This window comes from Heptranchias perlo, chromosome 6, assembly GCF_035084215.1.
Source record: "Heptranchias perlo isolate sHepPer1 chromosome 6, sHepPer1.hap1, whole genome shotgun sequence".
NCBI classification, from domain to species: Eukaryota; Metazoa; Chordata; class Chondrichthyes; order Hexanchiformes; family Hexanchidae; genus Heptranchias; species Heptranchias perlo.
In genome coordinates, this window is record NC_090330.1 from 75,042,874 (window position 1) to 75,054,927 (window position 12,054).

Below are 12,054 nucleotides of genomic sequence, written 5' to 3' on the forward strand. Positions count from 1 at the left end.
TTTAAAGTGATTGGTAGAAGGATTAGAGGGGAGCTGAGGAAAAAAAATTTCACCCAGTGCGATGGAATACTCTCCACTTGCCTGGCTGACTGCAGCTCCAACAACACTCAAGAAGCTCGACACCATCCAGGACAAAGCAGCCCGCTTGATTGGCACCCCATCCACCACCCTAAGCATTCACTCCCTTCGCCACCGGCACACCGTGGCTGCAGTATGTATCATCCACAGGATGCACTGCAGCAACTCGCCAAGGCTTCTTCGACAGCACCTCCCAAACCCGCGACCTCTACCACCTAGAAGGACGATGTGGAGATGCCGGTGATGGACTGGGGTCGACAAATGTAAGGAATCTTACAACACCAGGTTATAGTCCAACTGTTTTATTTGAAAATCACAAGCTTTCGGAGGCTTTCTCCTTCGTCAGGTGAGCGAGTGTGGGATTCCATGGAAGGTTACCGCATTTATATTTAGAGAACAATACCTGGTGATTACAGATAATCTTTCCAACTGCCCGTTGTCAAGGCAATCAAAGTGTTCAGACAGGGTGATGTTACCTACAGGACCACCGAAAAGTCAAACGGCCAGAAGGCAACAGCAGTAGGTACACGGGAACAACACCACCTGCACATTCCCCTCCAAGTCACACACCATCCCGACTTGGAAATATATCGCCGTTCCTTCATCGTCGCTGGGTCAAAATCCTGGAACTCCCTTCCTAACAGCACTGTGGGAGAACCTTCACCACACGGACTGCAGCGGTTCAAGAAGGCGGCTCACCACCACTTTCTCAAGGGCAATTAGGGATGGGCAATAAATGCTGGCCTCGCCAGCGACGCCCACATCCCATGAACGAATAAAAAAAATACAAGGAGCGTATACGACCCTGAGTTTCAGGCAACAATGCTGTCTGTGAGAGTGTTGCACAGGCAGGAGGAGTGGTGTGTGAAGCTAGTATTCAGATGGATATTTTGGATTGATAGAGCTGCCATAAATATAGAAGTCCGGCTGAAGTATTTTCAACTTTTATGGTAGTACTTCAGATATGATCTAGTAGCGCCAATGTTGACAAAGGTGGATTTTGGTATGGAGTAAGCCACATGATCCAGTCTACTGGTCTGAATAGCTATGAGCTGCTAGATCTGTTCTGAATCTATCTCATTTAGCACGGTGGTAGTGCCACACAACACGTTGGATGGTGTCCTCAGTGCAAAAACGGGACTTGGTCTCCACAAGGACTGTGCGGTGGTCACTCCTACCAATACTATCATGGACAGAAGCATTTGCGACAGGTAGATTGGTGAGGACGAGGTGAAGTAAGTTTTTCCCTCGTGTTGGTTCGCCCACCACCTGCAGCAGGCCCAGTCTAGCAGCTATGCAAAAATCAGGGTTGTTGGAGCATGCATCAGACTATGGGAAATCTCAGACCTAGCACGCATTACAACTTTATCGTCATGTCATGAGATATCTGTCCACAATTCAGTTACTTTCAGCTCTTCTTTGTTGTTACACCATCTAATACTGAAAGAATAAGGTTGTAGCGTGAAAACTACCACAACCTACAGAAGCATTATTTATTACCAAAGCCCAGAACATAGTAAGGAGCCCCTTTATTACCTACTTTACAACAATGACTACACTTCAATAAAAGTATTTAATTGGCTGTAAAGCATTTTGGGATGTCCTGGGGGTCATGAAATAACTATATAAATATAAGTCTTTCTTTCTCGTTATCAACATCTTTATGTACTCATGAGGTAAGCTAAAAGGTGATATGGACCACTTGAACAGCACAGGAGAATTGAGAATAGCATGTCAGTCATCAACCCCCTATTATAATATCAGAGTTTGTCCATTATTACTTAAATAGCTCTAATCAGAAGGTGGAGGCTGCTATTTGTATCTATAACAGTTCACCATCACCCATTTCTTGCCAGCAGGATATATGGCCATCTTTCTGAAATAGAAGCACCTAAAACACATCAAGCATTATGTAGAAATATTTAAATAGGCACATACTTGCAAAAAGTGGTAGGTTTATTTTGGTGTGTTATAATACTATGGGAAGATAATGATCAGGATATCCAGTGCTAGCTGTTGTTCCACATATCCAAGGCTGACTATTAGTTAAGTCCAAACCAAATCATAGCCAATATGGGTAACAGAGCAACACTCAATGTTCACTCAGTAGTTGTTACATGTAGTGAAATTCTGTTTGTCAATTGGAATGGTACCTTGAACAAAGCTGAAACAGAGAAAGGTTGCTTTTATTGGTGAACAATAGACACTTTTACATTTCTGTTCAGGCACCAAGAGAGTGGCACACCAGCAGAAACCAGTGAACTCCAAGTGCCACCCTGCTTATCTTAATTTCATCAGTGCTCTGCCAGTGATTCCCAATGGAGGGCCAAAGGGGAAAAAGAGCCTTGTTTTCTGAACCTCCAATCTCCTCTCTTGGGACCCATGTAAAGTTCATCCAGGGCCATTGAAGGCATGGAGTTTGCCTCCTTTATAACCTAGTGTGACAGCACCAGTCAGATTACTGTGCTCCTGCTGCCAGTAGCACATTGTCAATGTGAAAGTGCCTATAGCTCCCAAGGAAATTTGTTATTACAGTTCATAAATTTTCTAAAGTCAGGGAGTAAATAAGGAAATTGTACAATTTGGCTCTGTAATTACCATTCACTATTGATGTCATCTGCATCTTTCTATGAATGTCTGCTGTTTTACTCTTTGCATTGGATGACTGATGTGCCCTGGATGCCCCGTTTCTATTTCTGTGCTTCATCATTGAGCTGGTTTCTCTCAACACTCTGATTATCTTCTTGTAATATTTCCAGTTAATTGGTATTTCCAAATGCTGGGATGTCATTTCCTTCCTCTTGTGGTTAATGAGGTTCTTTAGCATAACTGTTGATTTTTTTTGTCTTTCTCCAATCCCTCACCCCTGTCTTCCTGAGCAGTACATGTTCTGTGGTCAAGAGAGTGAGTGGCCAACTTAGTCCGAAGGTTCCTCTAGTGCCACTAGTCCATGGTCCAGGCACGAGGAGGAATGTGAGCAGCTGCTGGATGAATCTTCCTCCAATTTTTGTTGTTGTTATGATTGATAGTAAGATTGGCCAATCACAGTCTTCCTGTTTTAAGCCCTGCCTCAATGTTTAGTTAGACACAGTAAAAGATAACATCCTTAAGTTGCATTTTCTAAGATTTAGCCCATGAGGCTGACATACATGTCATGACTGGTGCACTCTGTGAGTTGTAGTCCACCTACATGACATGCACAGAGTGACACTGGTACATAGAATTTACAACACCGCAACAGGCCATTCAGTCCAAATGTGCAATGCCGGTGTTTATGCTCCACACAAGCCTCTTCCCACCCTACTTCATCTAACCTTATTAGTATATCCTTCTATTCCTTTCTCCCTCATGTACTTATCTAGCTTCCCTTAAATGCAGCTATGCCATCCGCCTCAACTACTCCATGTGGTAGCAAGTTCCACATTGTCTGGGTAAAGAAATTTCCCCTGAATTATTATTGGATTTATTAGTCACTACCTTATTTTTTATAACCCCTAGTTTTTAACTCGCCCACAAGTGGAAACATCTTCTTCACGTTTACCCTATCAAACTCCTTCATAATTTTAAAGACCTCTATTAGATCACGCCTCAGTCTTCTCTTTACTAGATAAAAGAGCCTCAGCCTGTTTAGTCTTTCTTGATAGTTATAACCTCTCAGTTCAGAATCCTGGTACATTCTGTGAGGCTGGTATTTGGTTTAAATAGAATTACATAGAATGTAGAGCACAGAAACAGGCCATTCGGCCCAAATGGTCCATTCTGGTGATTTTTTTTACTCGTTCATGGGATGCGAGCGTCACTGGTAAGGCCAGCATTTATTGCCCATTGCTAAATGTCCCTGGGAAGGTGGTGGTGAGCTGCCTTCTTCAACCGTTGCATTCCGTGTGGTGAAGATTTGCCCACAATGCTGTTGGGTAGGGAGTTCCAGGATTTTAACCCAGTGACAATGAAGGAACAGCGATATATTTCCAAGTCAGGATGGTGTGTGATTTGGAGGGGAATGTGCAGGTGGTGTTGTTCCCATGTGCCTGCTGCCCTTGTCCTTCTAGGTGGTAGAGGTCGGGGTATGGGAGGTGCTGTCGAATAAGCCTTGGCGAGTTGCTGCAGTGCATCCTGTAGATGGTACACACTGCAGCCACAGTGTGCCAGTGGTGAAGGGAGTGAATGTTTAGGGTGGTGGATGGAATGCCAATCCAGCAGGCTGCTTTGTCCTGGATGGTGTCGAGCTTCTTGAGTGTTGTTGGAGCTGCACTCATCCAGGCAGGTAGAGAGTATTCCATCACACTCCTGACTTGTGACTTGTAGATGGTGGAAAGGCTTTGGGGAATCGAGAGGTGAGTCACTCGCCGTGGAATACTCAGCCTTTGAACTGCTTTTGTAACTACAGTATTTATATGACTGGTCCAGTTAAGTTTCTGGTCAATGGTGACCCCCAGGATATTGATGGTGGGGGATTTAGCAATGGTAATGCCGTTGAATGTCATGGGAAGGTGGTAAGACTCTCTTTTGTTGGAGATGGTCATTGCCTGGCATTTGTCTGGTGCAAATGTTACTTGCCACTTATCAACCCAAGCCTGGATGTTGTCCAGGTCTTGTTGCTTGGAGGCACGGACTGCTTCATTATCTGAGGAATTGCGAATGGAACTGAACACTGTGCAATCACCAGCGAACATCCCCATTTCTGAACTTATGATGGAGGGAAGGTCATTGATGAAGCAGCTGAAGATGGTTGGGCCAAGGACACTGCCCTGAGCGACTCCTGCAGCAATGTCCTGGCGCTGAGATGATTGGCCTCCAACAACCACTATCATCTTCCTTTGTGCTAGGTATGACTCCAGCCACTGGAGAGTTTTCCCCCTGATTCCCATTGACTTCAATGGGCTCCTTGGTGCCAAACTCGGACAAATGCTGCCTTGATGTCAAGGGCAGTCACTCTCATCTCACCTCTGGAATTCAGCTTTTTTTAAACTAAGCATCGGTGAGCAGGTTATTGGTGAGTAAGTGCTGCTTGGTAGCATTGTCGTCGACAGCTTCCATCACTTTGCTGATGATTGAGAGTAGTCTGATGGGGCAGTAATTGGTCAAATTGAATTTGTCCTGCTTTTTTGTGCTCAGGACGTACCTGGGCAATTTTCCACATTGTCGGGTTGCCAGCGTTGTAGCTGTACTGGAACAGCTTGGCTAGAGGTGCAGCTAATTCTGGAACACAAGTCTTCAGCACTACAGCCGGGATATTGTCGGAGCCCATAGCCTTTGTTGTATCCAGTGCACTCAGCCGTTTCTTGATATCACGTGGAATGAATCGAATTGGCTGAAAACTGGCATCTGTGATGGTGGAGATATCGGGAGGAGGCCAAGATGAATCATCCACTCGGCTGAAGATGGTTGCAGATGCATCAGCCCCGTCTTTTGCACTCACGTGCTGGACTCCGCCATCATTGAGGATGAGGCTGTTCACGGAGCCTCCTCCTCCCGTTAGTTGTTTAATTGTCCACCACCATTCATGACTGGATGTGGCAGGACTGCAGAGCTTTGATCTGATCCATTGGTTGCGGAATCGCTTAGCTCTGTCTTGCATGTTGCTTAGCATGCATGTCGTCCTGTGTTGTAGCTGCACCAGATTGGCATCTCATTTTCAGGTACACCTGCTGCTGCTCTTCTACACTCCTCATTGAACCAGGGTTGATCCCCTGGCTTGTTGGTAATGATAGAATGAGGAATATGCCGGTCCATGAGGTTACAGATTGTGCTGGAATACAATTCCGCTGCTGCTGATGGCCCACAGCGCCTCATGGATGCCCAGTTTTGAGCTGCTAGATCTGTTCTGAACCTATCCCATTTAGCACGGTGGTAGTGCCACACAACACATTGGACGGTGTCCTCATTGTGAAGACGGGACTTCGTCTCCACAAGGACTGTGCGGTGATCACTCCTACCAATACTGTCATGGACAGATGCATCTGCGACAGGTAGATTGGTGAAGACGAGGTCAAATAGATTTTTCCCTCATGTTGGTTCGCTCACCACCTGCCGCAAGCCCAGTCTGGCAGCTATGTCCTTCAGGACAGTAGTGGTGCTAGCGAGCCACTCTTGATGATGGACATTGAAGTCCCCCACCCAGAATACATTCGATGCCATTGGTATCCTCAGTACTTCCTCCAAGTTGTGCTCATTTATCAGCTGAGGGAGGGCGGTTGGTGGTGATCAGCAGGTTTCCTTGCCCATGTTTGACCTGATGCTAGGAGATTTCATGGGGTCCAGAGTTAATGTTGAGGACTCCAAGGGCCACTCACTCCTGACTGTATACCACTGCCATCTGGTGGGTCTGTCCTACCGGTGGGACAGGACACATTGATTCTGTGAGTATGGCTATGTCAGGCTGCTGTTTGACTAGTCTGTGGGACAGCTCTCCCACTTTTGGCACAAGTCCCCAGATGTTAGTGAGGAGGACTTTGCAGGGTTAACTGAGGCTTGTTTTGCCTTTGTCATGTCCGGTGCCTAGTGGTCCATCCGGTTTTGTTCTTATTGTGACTTTCTTTAGTGAGATTGTACAACTGAGTGGCTTGTTAGGCTATTTCAGTGGGTGATTAAGAATCAATTACATTGCTGTGGGTCTGGAGTCACATATAGGCCAAACCGGGTAAGGACAGCAATTTTCCTTCCACTAAACGGCATTAGTGAACCTGATGGGTTTTCACAACAATGCAGTAGTTTTATGGCCACCACTACTAAGACTAGTTTGTTTTAGTTCCAGATTTTATTTAATTTAAATTCTCCAGCTGCCGCCGTGGGATTTGAACTCATGAACCACGGATTATTAGTCCAGGCCTCTGGATTACTAATCCAGTAACATAACCACTTTGTTACCATACCCAATTTTTTGCTGTACACCCCTCTTCATCTAACCCTATCAGCATAACCTTCTATTCATTTCTCCCTCATGTGTTTATCTACCTTTCCCTGGTTAGGCCTCTTCATAATAAAACATGGGGAATGCAGCAGAATTCAAGCTCCAGAACTCTTGGAGGCATTTCTAACATACAATGACTGATTTTATGGATAGGTTTAACATTTTTTTCAGAATTGTAAAATTTCTTATGGGTCTATTATCCTATAAATGTTTTATATGTTTATATTTTCAGATAGGTCAAAAATAAAAATGGCAGCTGCAACGACTTTGCATTTCTGTAGAATCATTGATGATTTATGTTTCAGCAAATATAGCTACGTTGGTTATTGGAGCCCAATAATAAAGTATAATACTTCAGATTTCAAGTGCACCTACCAATTTAATATGTGATGCACTATAACTTCAGGTGAAGTGGGGTTAAAGGTTGGGTAATAATTGGACTAGGACAAGAAAACATAATTTAATCCTCAAATTAAAGTCATACATTCTGTCCTTACAGTAACATAATAACAGTTTCAGGCAGTAGAAGACCTTGGCTCCATCTAGCCCACCTATCCCTAGTATTTCCTTGGTGCATCTCTAATAACCCTGAATCCCATTCGTTGACAAGAACCTGTCTGGTTCTTTCTTGAAACACATTAAGGTTTCCTGATCCACTATCCAAGCCGGTAATCTGTTCCACATACATATCACACATTTTGTAAAAAAAAAGTTCCTCCTGCTTTTCCTATTTTCTCATGGTGTCAGCCATGGCTCAGTGGTAGCACTCTTGCCTCTGAGTCAGAAGGTTGTGGGTTCAAGTCCTACTCCAGAGATTTGAGTACATAAACCCAGGCTGACATTCCAGTGCAGTACTGAGGGAGGTGCCATCTTTGTAAAAGATCCTATGACACTACTTTGAAGAAGAGCAGGGAAGTTCTCCCTGGTGTACTGGCCAATTTTTATCCCTCAACTAACATCGCTAAAACAAATTATCTGGTCATTATCTCATTGCTGTTTGTGGGCCCTAGCTGTGGTTAAATAGGCTGCCGTGTTTCCTACATTACAACAGTGACTACACTTCAAAAAAGTACTTCATTGGCTGTAAAACGTTTTGGGATGCCCTGTGAAAGGCGCTATATAAATGCAAGTCTTTCTTTTTTGTTGTCCTTAATTTGGAAATATGACCCCTTGTGCTTAAATCTGAACATGGCAGAAAGCTTACTTTGATCCAATTTGTCCAAATCTTTCATAATTTTAAACACTTCTATCATTTCCCCTCTCGGTGATCTCTTTACAAGAAAGAAATGACCCAGTTAGTCAATCTTTCCTCATACATCATTCCCTTAAGTTCTGGGGTCAACTATGTAGCCCTTCTCTATACCCCCTCCAATAACAATATCTGTTTAGAAAGAGGGAGACCAAAACTGCCGCAGTACTCCTGATGTGGGTGGGACTTACAAATTTGGCAGGGGCGTATAGCGGGCGATATCAGATTGGACGGGGTGTATAAGGGGCAGCCGATCTGATATCGCCCATTATACACCCCCACCGAAGTTAAAAGTTTCACTGGGGCCAAAAACAGTTTAAAATGACATCTCTGGATTCATAGGTTATATCCCTTGCTATGCATCCCAATATGTTGTTTACTTTTTCAACAGCCTTGAGAACATTGTGCTGATGGTTTTAGTGACCTGTTAAATAAAACCCCAAGACCTCTCTCCTTATTTTGATATAATACTATACTTTGATTTTACATTATTAATTATAGTTAAATAACAAAACTTACAGTAATTTGGGAGGCAGAGAAGTAGAGTTGATCGGAGCATCGGAGTTTCTCTGCAGTACAGGCTGAGGAGTTTGAGATATAACTGAGGTGCTACAGCGCCATTACTGGTGGGAGGATTACAGCATGACAGATTTACATAGGCAGTTTCCATTATAAATATAAAACATAGGAATTTACAGTGCAAAAAATTTCCACAAATGGCAGTAAAGTTTGGTAAACAACAAATGTGCACAGATGTAAAATTTTTTTTTACAGATTATAGATACACTAGAGGGTTACCCATGGCACGTGCTTTTTTTGGTCTTCCCGTGCAACACCACATTTCCAGGATAAAAGAGCAGACGTGTGACATGCTCTATGGCCAAATATCTGGCACCCATGCGTTGCATTCCTCTGACAATGCAGCGAAGATCTGGAATTTGGAGAATGTTGAGTGTGAACCCACAACTTATCAACCTCACAGACCTTTGAGAAGTTGCTTGCTGTTTGGAGCAGTTATCCTTTTGCATGCCAATTCCTTAACAAATGTGGCCACTAAAATACTTTAATTCAATAAGTTCCTTTTTGACCTACTTCTGGGCACAGCCTCAATGATGTTATTTTCTATTCAGTCTTATCTCAGACGTTACAGGTAAATCCTTTCAAAAACTTTGAAGTTTGAACCTGGTACCTGTAATCAGTTTAATCCATTGGCACAATTTTGCTCACTATCCATGTTAGCAACTTTATATTGTTATTAATAATGGCAGATTATATAATGTTACTATTAAAGGCAGTAGTTTATAGACACTAACCTACTGTAACAATATTATTATTTAACAGGCTTATAAATGAAAAAAAAATGTCTACAATGTGGAACTTATAAACATGGTTACTAAATTAATTATATGACTGTCAAGTCAGATTCATAATTATTTCACCACCAAGAATCCCAGTAACTTTTACTGCTGTTGGCCAGATTATGCACATCAGGTTTACAAAGTCTCTATATGGTCTGAGGTTAAGAACCTTCCAATAGGGATTTTTTAGTACTTAGTCATATGTACAAATATGATTGTCCCACAGGCAACAACGTTCACCACACTCTCTTTCCCTCCTATTTACAAAATGTGATTTATACTGGCTCTAGAGTTAAGAGAGAAATCAGGAGGGCAAAAAGGGGACATGAGATTGCTTTGGCAGATAAGGCAAAGGAAAATCCAAAGAGCTTCTACAAATACATAAAGGGCAAAAGAGTAACTAGGGAGAGAGTAGGGCCTCTTAAGGATCAACAAGGTCATCTATGTGCGGAACCACAAGAGATGGGTGAGATCCTAAATGAATATTTCACATCGGTATTTACGGTTGAGAAAGGCATGGATGTTAGGGAACTTGGGGAAATAAATAGTGATGTCTTGAGGAGTGTACATATTACAGAGAGGGAGGTGCTGGAAGTCTTAACGCACATCAAGGTAGATAAATCTCCGGGACCTGATGAAATGTGTCGCAGGACGTTATGGGAGGTTAGGGAGGAAATTGCGGGTCCCCTAGCAGAGATATTTGAATCATCAACAGCTACAGGTGAGGTGCCTGAAGATTGGAGGGTAGTAAATGTTGTGCCTTTGTTTAAGAAGGGCGGCAGGGAAAAGCCTGGGAACTACAGACCGGTGAGCCTGACATCTGTAGTGGGTATGTTGTTAGAGGGTATTCTGAGAGACAGGATCTACAGGCATTTGGAGAGGCAGGGACGGATTAGGAACAGTCAGCATGGTTTTGTGAGAGGAAAATCATGTCTCACGAATTTGATTGAGTTTTTTGAAGGGGTAACCAAGAAGATAGATGAGGGCTGTGCAGTAGACATGGTCTACATGGACTTCAGCAAAGCCTTTGACAAGGTACCGCATGGTAGGTTGTTACATAAGGTTAAATCTCACGGGATCCAAGGTGAGGTAGCCGATTGGATACAAAATTGGATTGACAACAGAAGACAGAGGGTGGTTGTAGAGGGTTGTTTTTCAAACTGGAGGCCTGTGACCAGCAGTGTGCCTCAGGGATCGGTGCTGGGTCCGTTGTTATTTGTTATTTATATTAATGATTTGGATGAGAATTTAGGAGGCATGGTTAATAAGTTTGCAGATGACACCAAGGTTGGTGGCATTGTGGACAGTGAAGAAGGTTATCTAGGATTGCAACGGGATCTTGATAAATTGGGCCAGTGTGCCGATGAATGGCAGATGGAGTTTAATTTAGATAAATGTGAGGTGATGCATTTTGGTAGATCGAATCGGGCCAGGACCTACTCCGTTAATGGTAGGGCGTTGGGGAGAGTTATAGAACAAAGAGATCTAGGAGTACAGGTTCATAGCTCCTTGAAAGTGGAGTCACAGGTGGATAGGGTGGTGAAGAAGGCATTCAGCATGCTTGGTTTCATTGGTCAGAACATTGAATACAGGAGTTGGGATGTCTTGTTGAAGTTGTACAAGACATTAGTAAGGCCACACTTGGAATACTGTGTACAGTTCTGGTCACCCTATTATAGAAAGGATATTATTAAACTAGAAAGAGTGCAGTAAAGATTTACTAGGATGCTACCGGGACTTGATGGTTTGACTTATAGGGAGAGGTTGGATAGACTGATTCTTTTTCCCCTGGAGAGTAGGAGGTTTAGGGGTGATCTTATAGAAGTCTATAAAATAATGAGGGGCATAGATAAGGTAGATAGTCAAAATCTTTTCCCAAAGGTAGGGGAGTCTATAACGAGGGGGCATAGATTTAAGGTGAGAGGGGAGAGATACAAAAGGGTCCAGAGGGGCAATTTTTTCACTCAAAGGGTGGTGAGTGTCTGGAACGAGCTGCCAGAGGCAGTAGTAGAGGCGGGTACAATTTTGTCTTTTAAAAAGCATTTGGACAGTTACATGGGTAAGATGGGTATAGAGGGATATGGGCCAAGTGCAGGCAATTGGGACTAGCTTAGTGGTATAAACTGGGCGACATGGACATGTTGGGCCGAAGGGCCTGTTTCCATGTTGTAAACTTCTATGGTTCTATGATTCTATGATTCTCTATTTGTTGGTGCTAGTGAAGTTCTAGTACAGCATGTTCAGACTAGTGCAGGCAGAGAGCACAGAGCTGTGTAGGGAGATTTTCCTCTTCTAGCGCTCAAGTGCAAGCACAGGAAGGAAAATAGAGATGGAAGGATTGCATGGCTGTGAAAGAACCTGCCCATTAATTTAAATGTTTTGAAAATCATTCAGCTACCATTGCGGGTGTATGATCCTTTCCACCCAAAAATTCCTCACTGCGCCCCATTCAGTAGATG

General features: G+C 43.5%; 1 long non-coding RNA gene across 1 annotated transcript in view; it reads right to left on the minus strand.

Annotated features, from left to right (window-relative positions):
* LOC137322559 (uncharacterized) overlaps positions 1 to 8,811 on the minus strand; it is a 54,748-nt gene extending 45,937 nt beyond the window's left edge. Inside the window, exon 1 of the long non-coding RNA XR_010963176.1 lies at positions 8,757 to 8,811. This is a non-coding gene — a long non-coding RNA (uncharacterized lncRNA). The remainder of the gene's footprint in view (positions 1 to 8,756) is intronic.
* Positions 8,812 to 12,054: the final 3,243 nt, after the last annotated feature.